The sequence below is a fragment of the Dendronephthya gigantea genome, unplaced genomic scaffold (assembly GCF_004324835.1).
Source record: "Dendronephthya gigantea isolate DGI-Jeju-01 unplaced genomic scaffold, DenGig_1.0 000428F, whole genome shotgun sequence".
Classification (NCBI taxonomy): Eukaryota; Metazoa; Cnidaria; class Anthozoa; order Malacalcyonacea; family Nephtheidae; genus Dendronephthya; species Dendronephthya gigantea.
The window spans coordinates 25,668-38,661 of record NW_021163438.1 but is presented as its reverse complement, the minus strand read 5'-3'; the positions used below and the strand labels follow the sequence as shown (position 1 = coordinate 38,661).

At 35.8% G+C, this 12,994-nt stretch overlaps 1 long non-coding RNA gene across 1 annotated transcript; it reads left to right on the top strand.

The window, feature by feature from the left end:
• The first annotated feature begins 2,360 nt into the window (after positions 1-2,360).
• On the top strand, positions 2,361-3,875 carry LOC114543260. Its single transcript, XR_003689948.1, has 3 exons — positions 2,361-2,609; positions 2,709-2,853; positions 3,217-3,875. It is a non-coding gene; the product is annotated as an uncharacterized LOC114543260 (long non-coding RNA).
• Positions 3,876-12,994: the final 9,119 nt, after the last annotated feature.

The window sequence follows — 12,994 nt, the reverse complement described above, 5'->3', positions numbered from 1 at the left end:
CCCAGTGGAGAACGGGCTTAAAGCGGAGGTTTAACCTCCGTCTCACCGCGGTTCGACGTAGGTTAACCGCGGTTTTTGTTAGGTTATTTCTGGACTGTACTATATTTGATATAATGTTAGAAAGTGTATTAACTAACAATTATTCCCGAAGGCGAGATGTATATAATTAAATAGTAACCAAGACGAATTCGAAGTTCTTAATTAACGATGTTTACTGAGCATGGGGCGAATAATTGCTCTGGTATGAATACAACGGTGAATTTTTGAGAAAACAAATTTGTTGTAGTTACTCGCCGCCACTTGAAAGATCCGCTTAGGTGTGTATGGCGTAAGAATCCGAGGTCGCTCGACCAATCATAGATCAAACACCCCGAAACCAGCTTGTTTACCGTTGAAAATTTTCAAAATTTTTCCAAATAGATATTGTTTGTTTGTTATACAACTCTATTTTCTGCATTCTTTTTTCAAACAACTTCTTTGGTGCATTTATAGATATTTTCAACAAAAAGACGATTTCTATCGTCATTGCTACTGTTGCCTTTGTGTTTCTCGTCATAGTTTTGCTTTTGATCATTAGAAAGCGAAAACGCAAAGAAGGTAAAATATCTAATTGCTACTAACTAAAAGTAGTTTGATTACAACTCTCTGTCTATTTATTTACCCAAAAGCATCACCAGGAAGGGAAGGCTGTGCGAGAACAAAACTAAACTCATGTACTTTTTCCCAAGCACAACTTTTAATCCAAAACCTGACCCTAATCCTTACCCAACCACTTAAAAAAATTATTAGAATAAAGGGATATATTCGTGAATTGTGGACATGAAATTAAATCGAGGACAAAGTACTACTAAAAACATATTTACAACAGCAGTAAGAGCTAACCCCAACTGAGAAACTATGAATACATATATTGTAATAACTAATAAGTCACTCTTACAAACTATAAGCTAACATTGAGTCAGGGCATTGCACTGTAAAAACTGAATGGTTGAAATGACCAAAAAAAAAGGTTGCAACCATATAAAATGGTTGTTTCAACCAATTAAATTGGTTAAAACCAAATTAAAATGGTAGAAATAACCAATAAAAAATTGGTAAAATGGATATGAAAGCTCATATTGGTAAAAACAACCAAATATATTTAGTAGCAACAAATAAAATTTGGTTAAATTGACCAATTAATTTTTGTGGTCAATGGGGTATATTTGTAGACCTCTGGTTCTATGTTCTATTGAATCCAATAGAATATGCTAGAATGCTATAGCACATTCTAAATCCTATGGCTATAGAATATTCTATAGGACTTCTTATGATCTTATGCTATATAGAATTCCATTGCCGTATTCTATAGAATTTACAAATCCTATAGAATATTAAATCTTAAAGTTAAAATTCTCAGCAAAAATCACTCGTTTTGTAAGGACAAATCACACATATTTCGCACTTATCTGTAAACTGTTTTCATAATATACCTGTTCGCAGGTTATGTGGCGGGCGTTTTGCCCAAAAAGGACCGCAAGGTTATGTGGGACTTGTATAATAACCGACACGCTTTATTTTCAAATTTTGAGCGCGTCTTTGACTCTTTGTCATCGGTTCAAGGTTTTATAGTAGAATTTAGTGAGTTTTTCTTTCGTATTTTAACATAAAATACGCGTTATTTGAATTTGTCAATGAGTAGTCATGCGAAATTGGTGAAACACGCTGGATTAATATGCGAGGAGATCCGGATTATTTGTGAATAGTGACTGTGATCGCGAGGAAGAAGTAATTGTGTCATGGCCATGTGGAATTTCTAAAGTTGATAAGAAAATAATCAAAGGTTCCATTCAACTATCTACAATTTCAACAACAACATGTGTACAGCTAAAGTATTATAATTCAGTGGTGAGTGTGTTTGTATATAGTATATGTTTAATATTGACTATTTTTTCAGATCAGACTTTGTATGGCTGCTGGACACTTTTTCAAAACTTTGTCTAGCTGTCACATGCCTACTAGTATTAATTAAATATGAAATGCCCTCTATATATAACCATGCACTGAGTCATTTAAAAGATTACTTTATTCACTCCATCAAGGCTTCAAGATCACCTTTGAGTGCAAGATTCTTGTGACTGATGCTGAATCAGAAATCCTCAAATTCTGATGCTGAATCAGAAATCCTCAAATTCTGATGCTGAATCAGAAATGGCAAGTATTATTGTATTTATGCTGTCAAAACTCAACAACTGCAAATCCTACTTCTGGTGAATCATATAGATAGTATAATATACCTTTTATTTATATCATTATAAATAGGGCTATTACAACTATTTCTGTCAATGCTTTGCAGTACATTTATAAATTCTATAGCTATATCATCGCATCATGCTAAGAATGAATAAGGTGTCAAATGTTTAAATTTCATATTTACTGTTAAAATTTACAGATTTTCTTATATCCAAACATATTAACCAAAGGTCAAAATTTGGTTTATGCAATTATGGGCATGTCGAGGATGCAAGAACAACTTTGCTCTCATTCCATCCCTGGGAAACTTTCAAATGTCTTTAAAGAAAAGGATGCAAAACCCCAACTCGACCCAGAGAAAATTAAGAGTATATGTGGTAAGTAGTAATTGTTAGTAACTATTTGTGGAAGTTAATATATCTTATATACATATCTTGGTTTAGCTAATTGTTGACTTTTACTTTTTCTGTGTGTAGAGCATCATTTCGATGCACATGTTTAAGATGCCGAAACATTGATTCAAAAAAGCCATCAATGCTGGCTGCTCTGGAAAAGAACAAGAACAAAGATGTCCAACACATTATTGGTCTATTAGAGGATTGTCACCCGAACTAGAAAAAGGTATCTACAGATATATATGTATATAATATACAATGTTGAACTATGCAAATCACATTTATTATGTTGCCTGCTGAATCTTGTAATCAAACTTATTTAATAGAAATTGAAAACCATTGCATCTACACTGCCCCGCTGCATCAGTTGAGGCAGAGAAAGACCTGGACAATTATTTTGGGAAATTGTTCCTGTAAATATTAAACTATAGTTCAAGAGTTACTCCATAAGAACTAAAAATATGCTCAAGTGGCTGCTTGTCAAGTGTAGGGTCTTGCTCTTTTGTGTCCCAGGATTTTTCCCATATGTAAATGTTTTATTTCCAAGCTTAGGAATATAAAGTTTTATAATTTTTAAATTTTATTTTAGGATGACAGTGGTGTTGAAATTTAGACCATTGTAAAAAAAAGAACATTCCCGAAGTTGCTATTAACTGGATCTCTTGGTGACATCCATTCACTAGACCTTTTGGCTGAAGGCATGGTAGCAATAAAGTTTAAGCAGTTTTCCATCTTAAATGCTGTTGTGTGTTTGCTGACTGCATTGTATGTATCCAACACAGAGAACCCTAAAGATGGAGGTGGGTAGACAAAGAATGTGTTCCTTCTTCTGGACCAGATATTACTACAAACAGACGGAAAAACGAACATTCCAATTGGAGTTAAAAACTTTTTACCGCAGCTTTGAGAACCTGGAAATGACTTAAGTATAGATAGATGAATCCTAGTAAGATAAGTGTTTGAATGTAGTAATTTGTATATATGTATGCAAATAACCATTAGGATAATTTATTTATTATATTAGATCTTTTATAATATATTTGTGTGTTTTGACAAAATTTGATTTGAAGTGCTCTGAATTTCAGGATAATTTAACCAATCTTTAATTGGTTGAAATAATTGGTCAAAAAAACCATTGCACATTGGTTACATTAACCAAATTCAATATAGGTTACATCAACCTATTAAATATTGGTAGATTCAACCAATATTAATATTGGTAATTTTAACCAAAATGAATTTGGTAAAAAAATAACCAAATTTTAATTGATTGTCCTGGTTGCATCCAGGAGAACCTTTTTTTTTTGGTTGTTTCAACCATTCATTTTTTACAGTGTGTTTACTCCTTGGTTTTCATTCAATTCTTATTTCTGCAGTGGTTCGTATTATCCTCATTCCCGGATGCCACTAAAATCACCAAACGCACCGACAAACAGAAAGTTAATAATATTTGTATGATGATATTGTAGGTTTGAAACGTACACGTAGTCTGGAATGTTGATATGTTGCCATTTCCATGGCAACGGAACGCATGTATTATTAGTCTTTAGTTTTAAAGTATCAGGTGTCAGTATATTGTCAACTCAAACAGAGCGAGAACGGTAAACATCTATAAATCTATACGAACGAATTATCATCAATATCTATTCAAGTTTGGTGTGCGCCAACCAAAGTAAGTTACATTTATCTTGTAGTAGTCAGTTCGTTATTCTCTATTCTCAATCGCGTAGAGTGTCAAATCGTATTCATGTATATATTATGCTTATGTTAGTTTGCGCGCATGCCATAATCTATGTAAATCTTTTCTAAATTGTGTAGTTCGAACCCGCAAACATATCTATATCCATATCCGCAATCATACCAATCTATCTACCAAACCTCAACCTCAATCTCTATCGAGAATCAACAACAGAACATTGTATAATTATAACTGGTATTAAAGTTATTGTTTATGTGTGATCTGTGCGTGTGGAGTTCGTTTATTGCTGCGCATCATACTTGAATTGACTCTTGGACCTTGCGCATTTCAACAATCTGCCCAGAGAGTCTACAGATATGAGCATTTTTATTCCTTATAAGACTCTTCACATTCAGCAACTCCGGAAAACCGTCCTCCAGAGTACGGTAATCTAACACCTGATGGAAATCCGATTCCGCAATATTCGCGTGGTGTTGTTCTGTGGAGAAGAGATTATGTCAACACACATCCTTCGCAGAGCTCTTGGTATGACAGACTCCAGCTTTTTCCACCATTGGCTGTTGATTGGCTTCGAAACGCGTGGGGAAATGTTGATGTGTCTGGCAACCATGTTTATGACGTCCTGGGACGTCATGTCAAAAATGTCTTCGTTCCGTACGACGATTTGTGTTTCGAAACAAATGCGTTACGGGAACGAGAGGAGAATGCGACAGAGCTTTACGACACTCTGGAAAGACCCTCAGCTGTGATTTTGCCAACGGAAATTGCTAGCATTCCCACAACTGAGATTGCTTGATCACTACAGGACATAAGACTCTCGTCACTGCGTTTTAAATTTCACTAAAATTATATCTTAAGTCAAACATTATAATTTATTTAAATGTGGCCGATCGAACGATTCAATTCATTATAACAATTTTAAAGTGGTTCGGGTCCAGAATCGGCCCATTAAAAAAATGAGTAAAATATCAAAAACTTTTCGCATTTTTCTCGCTTCTATAACTTCTTTTTAAAGTTAAAACATAGGCAGTATACAGTAAAAATAGTGTAGATTTCATTTCTCTTGTTATTACTCCAGCGCCAGCAACGAAAATTCGCCCCGGTTTGGTTTTGTTTTTTGTTTTTTTTTATTTTTTGTCGTCGCAAGTCTGAAATGGTGCAAAACATTCTAATATTTAAAATGTGTAGTGACCGTATTTATCAACGTCCCAGTCTTATCTCCCAAGAGTTGTGGTGCACAGCTTTGGCTAATTTTCCGATGCGCAATTCAATTTCGCTCGCATGATACGGCAATTCCTCCAAGAGGAACAAATAAACCGTTGTTTTCATGCTTTTTGATTAAGTTTAGATTGAATTGGGGTAAGAAAATATTTAATACATATAGATTCTGGTCCTATTTTAATAATATCGCTGCTATTTCGCCGTTTACCAAGATGATGTGGTCGTGTATGGGCGCGTTGACACGTCGTAGTTTGCACAGAATTGAAAATTTAATATATAAGCGCGAATTCCAAAGGCAAAGTGTAAGACAAAGCGAATGTATCATGCGGTTTATTTACATTTTTGAACAATTGAACTTCTATACTTTTTAAAGTACGATGTGCTTCCGAATTTCGCGATCAAACATTTAGGTCTGCAAGGCATCTAAATGCGAATATGAACTGTATTGCTTATGTTCAGAAGCTCTATATTAAAGACTGCCTCGTGCGCCGGAGTTAACGCCAGAACAGGCGTCTTGTTTTAGAATAATTTTAGTGTTATATGTTTTTTATTTTCTATTTACGCGAGGTAGGAGATCTTTTACAATGGGTTAATTAATGTTCATTGATGTTAGTTTCTGGTTTCGTTCTTCTCTTCAAATATTCGTCGTTGCTGTTCTTGTCTTTGGTCGTTGGTTCTGTAATAGTTGAGCTTCTCTAACGTTTCATATGCTTTTTACACCGCTAGTCCACTGAAGGTTGGGGTGTTGTGCACGCCCTTTTATAGTAACGGTGAAGGGAAACTTGCAGACATCATCAACCAGAGCAGGCTGATCCCTATCTAACCAATCAGCGTTGTAAGTTAGAAATGTGGATTGGTCTTAGAAGCTCGTTCCAGCTATCATATCTTGTTCGTTTAAGGCGTTGTCGCACTAGTCGAGTTGGTCTGCTCAATCAATCAATAGTTAAAAATGTTCACAACTTAAAATATTTATCATCAACAACTAGTAAAATTTACAAACAATACGTCTGTGAACAATGTCTTTCAACTTAAACTATGTTCACTCTTATTTTATCGAATTGAACTTTTGATGACGTAATCTATTACATGCTTGACCGCGCAACATTTTTAACACAATTGATTGACATAAGAACTTGAGTGGCCTACAGCACGCACATTTTTTTTTAAAATGCCACAATTGAGATTAGTGACGACTTAAGAGCTGTTTATCCAGGTATTAGTACTAGTTCTGGGAGGATAATAAATATTTTCACCTTATTACTTATTTAATCCCACGATATGTCATAAAAGGAAAGGCGATTAATGTTTGCTAATGGCCGAAAATTATATTTACTAGGCGTCTTGTGGCAAAAATCATTCACTAATCCCTGTTATGCTATTGATATTCCTATTTTTACATGCATATCTCTGAACTCAATAAAGCCTTGCGTAACATTAGGTATAAATTGACGTATATTCGGATTGTTTTTGTGTGTACATGCCGATATTGTGATTGAATTTGCCTAGGTACAAGAGGTACAAGAGTAAATTTTTAAAATAAAACATTCAAGAGTAAAAATAAAACATTCAAATTTATGTTCAAATACATTTGAGAATATGTATATATTCCATATTGATGAAAATGTTATTTATAAATTTCATCATAATTCGCGAAATGACAGTTTTGCACGTTTCAAACTACAAATTTTTGTCTCGATCAATCAAGAACTTAGTAGTTCACACTGGCGAATGCGTATAACGTAGAAGACGGTCCATGGCGTGACGTGACGAACGACTTTGATTCACTGCTTTGATTTCGCATTTGCACATCGTGGGTGTAAATATCCGAGCGGAATGGGTACCTCCGACTCGGCGATTATAACGATAATGATGACATTATACAGGGTGTCCCAAAAAAAACGAAAACTATTGAAATCACCCATAACAATGTAATTGTTAGAGTTTAATGCCTAAGCACTCTGTTGGGACCCACAAGTGTGTAAATGTTTGCCATAAGCATTTTTATGCATGCATATGATGTAGTAAAATTTGCTCGTACGCGAAAATGATATTTACTAACAATATTTAAATGTGCATCTCAATCATCATGACCTTTGACATGTCCCCTTTCTCTAGCAACACAAAGCATCTAGCATTTCACTGAGTTGCATTAAATCCCCACGGGTTAAAATTCGTGCACACGGCATTCAAATTTTAACAATGAGTGATTTCAATAGTTTTCGTTTTTTTGGGACACCCTGTAGATCAATACCAGTGTGAGTTCACCGCAGTGATTATGATTTTCAGAATATCGTATCGTTCTAAAAAGGAAAGAATGACGCACTGTGCATACAGATGCTACAAACAATTGATTAATCGATTTCATATACAGGGTGTATAAAAAAAATTCGAATCTAAATTTTGCGTGTAATAATGCAAAATATATTTGAGAAATTTGGTTGATTTTTACACCATTGCGAAGTTCTTTTTTTTCTCTTTCAAATGACACGTTGTACGTGTCATTTAGTTGAAAAGTGAAGGAGTACTGGTTCAAAAAGTTCAAAAAATCATAATTTTCTGCCGATGGGAATTGGACGTTTGTTTTATTGAAAATTAGTCCAAAAGGGCTTGAAAATCTAATTATTACTGAAAACTAAAATGCAAATTTAGCTTTGAAGAACACAATTCTTCAATTAAGCATGGAACAACGAACATTTATTGATCAAGTTTGCATTTTCTTTTGTCTGGAGGTCTCACTTCGAATTCCCATCGGCGGAAAAATTTGATTTCGAGCAACAATTTTTAAAAGAAGATAACTCGGCCAGTTTTGGTCGTGTCGATATAAGAACGGTATAATCGCAAACTAAATAAGCTAATCTTTGTTGTCATCAGTAGCGTAGCCAGCCTGTCGATTTGTCCCGCTATGCTAATATTTTCGTGTTCACTGACTGTGAAAACAATAGATTTCTGAAGACATGAATAATTATAATAACTCAAAATTTACATAGCGGGACAAAATCGTCAGGCTGGCTACGCCACTGGTTGTCATATAAAAATTATATCGTTTACTTTAGTATTTTATACGCAGCAGCCTGTCAAAGTTGGATTCGAATTTTTTTCATACACACTGTAGATTGCCTATACTTAAACGGAGGCAGTTTATTTATACCATGGGAGCATATCAGTGACTGCCTCGGGTACTCCGTGTCAGTCATGGACAGAACGATGTCGACATCGTCATACCATGAACACCACATATCCAGAATTAAATATGGCCGAGAATAACTGTCGTAATCGCAAGAACTCAGGACAACGACCTTAATTGGTGTTTTACCAAAGAAAGGACCCAGAGATGGGCCAATACTGTGATATCGCTAAATGTTTATATAACAGGTAACGCGAGTTTGTTTCACGCGTTTGAAGAACTTCTTTTTCGTTTTCTGTACACTTAGCCTTATCTTTGGGCAAGAGGAATCAAGGGACGCATGCATGGAGACGTACGCTTGCCAAGCATAGTGTGTTGATTTTAAAAGCCAGGGAGCGGTTGTACGAAAGCTGGATAGCGCTATGCACCGGATAGTGAAACACTGGTTGATAGCGCTATCCATCCTTCGTACATCCAGCTTAGGCTTAAACTCCTGAGATTTGGGGGGGGGTAAAAAAAACGCCCAGCTTTGTCTTTTACTATGTTTATTTCATTTAGGTTAAAAACTTTTCGTTTTCAGCACCAGTACATTTACTACATTTTGCTTGGTTGACTGTAATAATGGCAATTTGCCCTTAAAAAAGTGGAATATGAGTTGCGGCGAAGGTTTTGAAACATGGCAACCAGATTGTAACAACCCTGAGCCAAACTTTGGCGGGAAAAATTGCATTGAAATTGGGGGATCAGTTGAATGCAGATCTTGTCAGATCTCTGTCGAGGTAAATAAATTATTTTGTTGAAGCCTGCCTAAAATAAGCGGTTAGCACAGTCGCCACGTTGCTGTAAGACCTCTGTAATCAACGCATACGCGTGAGAATTAAGAATTAAAAAATGTTCAAGTGCTCGTTACATATGTAATATATCTTGCTAGAATAATTCCAAAATCGGGCGCAAGCAGCGATTTTAGTCGATTTATCAAAATTTTGAGATCTGCATAAACCTAAGCATACAGTCAGTGACAATTGTTGATAAAACCTCCACTCAAAACCTGGATAAACCGACCGAAATCACGGTGTCGATTTACGTGTGTGCTTATGGCTTTTTCACGCTACCACCTTTTCCACCCTCGCATAGAAATGACCAACACTGGCCACACCACGATCAAATTGTTTTCTAACTTCTTTTAATTTGCAGGTTGTCTTACTAGTAAACGGTTGTTATGGCAACTGGAATGTCAGAATGCCTTGCAATGTTTCGTGGCGCCGTAAGTGTGATAATCCAGAATCAATTTTTATTAACTATAGGTAAAATCAATCATACTCCCGCAACAATATTTTATTATTTAATAATTATAATTTGGTTTTATAAACCACACTTAAATCGATGCTGAAATGAGCTAAAAACTTTACTGGGCCGGATGTATAAAAGCCGGGTAGTGATTTTTCAGCCGTTCTAAAAAAGCTTGAAGAGCAATAAAATTTAAGCCTTGAAGCAACAATTGTTGAAGAGGATCCTCGATTTAGGAAAATATAGGATTTAACCAAAGTTATACCGACAACGGGCGATTTCAGAGCTTTTAATGTAGTTATATGTTGAAATTCTTTTAAGGATTTTCGGTACGTCTGGCAACTTAGCAAAGACAACACCATGCATGCATGAGGCATTTTGTGGCACATAAATTGGGCAGGAAGCGCTCGAATAAAAGGTCTAGAGGCTCTAATTAACCTAAGTGTTTCCTGTGCATGTTGCTCAGTTAGTTGAGACCTGATAATCTAGGGACCCCATTAGCTATACTGAGACAAATGCACTTCACGTGGTGAGGTGTTGTCCAGAAATACAGCACTTCCTGCCATTGTTTAATCATTGCAATTCATTCAAAGTCACAAGAAGAATATCGATAGACTATCTAGAGATAACATATGAATGAACATAACGTATCAGTATATTTACATGCGGATGCCACAGCGGCCAGTCCTTCGTTTAGGGAGGTGGATGGAGTTTATTTTTGTAGTTTTTGTTATTAAAATTATTTTAAATGCAGATATACGTATATTGCTGCCTTTCGAAAAAAGACCTTTAAATATTTGACCGGCGTTGTGGTTGCATTGGCTGAGGTCTTGAGAATGACCAATGCACGCCTGCATGGGGAGCAGCCAAAATCCTAGCAGAAAAGAGGGCTATATATTGTTCTTGTCCACGTGAAGGGAAGACCGTCAAGGGAGATTCAATTGGCCGTAACACAAGTTTGCATACGTTGTTCGCATGCTAAGATGCCAGAGTTCTGTCAGATTTTGGACTTTATAACTATTGACATCGCTGGTAAAAACAGCCTTGTTCTATTGAGGCCTTGACCTTTGCCCAAGCTAAAATTAGTGCATGCGATAACTACAGCTAGACCAGAGACGGTCCATATGTAGGGTGAAATAGGACCTTCTAGAACATATTAATTTTACAATTTGCGTATAAAATTTTTATTTTAAAAAAACACAATCCGTTGGTGCGCTATCCGGCTTTCATACAACCGGCCCAAGGTGCGTGAAAACAATAAGATCCTGTCGTCTTAAAGCAAATTTGACAGCACGTGACATATGATATGTTATCATGGAGTAACACTACACTTCCAAATAGAACCGCATCAGCAAACAAAGCGTTAAAAATTGATCGCAGTCTAAATTTAGGTTATTTACGAGCCTATATGACATTTCACTTGAGAATTTGCCATAAAAACTTTGAAGATTACAGTCTTCGCCCCTGTTGTTTGAAGAGATTTAATATTTGTACACGGAAGTAGCCTCGCCGACTTGTCTCAATTATAATAATTTTATCACATATATACGTCATTCAAGTGTAAATAAAAAATCCCCACCCGGAAATCATGCCCAGTTATAGAGAGAGAACTATTGCGGTAGACGCTTACAACGGTTGAAAAGTAAGTCTACAACATATTGTATACGTAGACTCAACTTGGCTGAAAAGGGTTGTACTTGCGGAGTTGTTGTGAAGTTTATTAGCCTGGCTATATCGGTGAAGATATTAACTGATAAACGGGAACTAAATGGTTTTGATGTACGCCATGCGCCGTTGTATTGATGGCAGTTGTACTGTACTGATTCTTGCAACGATCTTCAATTCAAGGATTGCAGGTAACACCACGTAGTTTTTCTTGTATACTGTGTTTTCTGAAAGCTTTATGCACGCAAGAACAGTATAAAAAGTACGCTTCCTGTTTCTGGCTTTGAAGGTATCGTTGCATGCTCGGCGTTCGTACCCTAAAATTTGACCCTACAATAGACGACTGGTGCTTAAGACTTATTTTTTACCCCGGTAATAAAAAAGGAAATTTTCTGAAAGAGGTTACTAAAATTAGTAAATGCAAAGTTGGCTGAGAATTTCTGGAAATCACGGAAAATATAGTTATGCGATGTTTACGAATTTTGTATACTTTTGTATCATACGGCCGGAAGCTGGTTACTAAATTAGTTTAGAAATTCAATTGTTCAAAGATGTAAATAAACTGCATGATACATTCGCTTTGTCTTACATTTTTCCTTTGGAATTTGCGTTTATATATATAGTTATATTAAATCTTCAATCCTGTGCAAACTACGACGTGTCAACGCGCCCATACACGACCACATCATGGCCCACATCATCTTGTTAAACGGCGAAATAGCAGCGATATTATTAAAATAGGACCAGAATCTACATGTATTAAATATATTCTTACCCCAATTCAATCTAAACTTAATCGCACAACATGAAAAGAACGGTTTATTAGTTCCTCTTCGAGGAATTGCTGTATCATGCTAGCGAAATCGAATCGCGCATCGGAAAATTAGCCAAAGCTGTGCACCACAACTCTTAGGAGAAAAGACTGGGACGTAGATAAATACGGTCACATACACGTTTCAAATACTAGTTTATTTCGCGCCATTACAGACTTGCGACGATGAAAAATAAAAAAAAACAAGATGCCAGTTCTGGCGTTAACTCCGGCGCGTCTTTAATATGGAGCTTCTGCCTTCCAGGATTTATTCACGGCAAATCAGAAATAATTAAAGAAATATAAAGAATTTTACTAATAAAATACAAATTATTTTACATACTATTACTTCGCCGTCAAATCTCGCTCCTGTTGTTCTGAAATGTCAAAGTTTGTTAAATCCTCGTACGAATTCGTCAATGTAGCCCAGTTCGCTACACCCTCGCAGGACAATTTGTTACTGTTTAGTTTTTCCATGCGGTAGTTAGCTACGATATGTATAAAGTATACTAGGATTTAAATTTAATTGCATGTGTTTTATACTTTTAAATTTAGTCTAT